The sequence below is a fragment of the Cryptomeria japonica genome, unplaced genomic scaffold, assembly GCF_030272615.1.
Source record: "Cryptomeria japonica unplaced genomic scaffold, Sugi_1.0 HiC_scaffold_764, whole genome shotgun sequence".
NCBI lineage: Eukaryota > Viridiplantae > Streptophyta > Pinopsida > Cupressales > Cupressaceae > Cryptomeria > Cryptomeria japonica.
Genome location: NW_026729531.1, coordinates 30,701 through 31,344, shown reverse-complemented (window position 1 = coordinate 31,344; position 644 = coordinate 30,701).

The following is a 644-nucleotide window of genomic DNA, read 5'->3' as shown; positions in this document are numbered from 1 at the left end:
CGGTCAACGCAGACGAATTCAGAAGTTGGGGTGGATGTCCTAATCGTTGTTGCAGGCTACACATGTATGAGAATCAGACAAATAGCTTATATAGGGGAGGTGTTGGGTTTGATGGGTCAACTCCCTTGGTTGTGCGCATTACGCCAACCTCAAAGACCTTGTTTTCGTTAAGAAGTCAAAAGTTGGGGTCAATGTCCTAATGGCTCCTGCAGGCTACACATGTATGAGAATCGGACAAATAGCTTATATAGGGGAGGTGTTGGGTTTGATGGGTCGACTCCCCTGGTTGTGCGCATTACGTCAACCTCAAAGACCTTGTTTTCGTTAAGAAGTCAAAAGTTGGGGTCGATGTCCTAATTGCTCCTGTAGACTACACATGTATGAGAATCAGACAAATAGCTTATATAGGGGAGGTGTTGGGTTTGATGGGTTGACTCCCCTAGTTGTTCGCATTACACCAACCTCAAAGACCTTGTTTTCGTTTAGAAGCCGAAAGTTGGGGTCGATGTCCTAATTGCTCCTGCAGGCTACGCATGTATGAGAATCAGACAAATAGCTTATATAGGGGAGGTGTTGGGTTTGATGGGTCGACTCCCCTGGTTGTGCGCATTGCGCCAACCTCAAAGACCCTGCATTGCGGATGA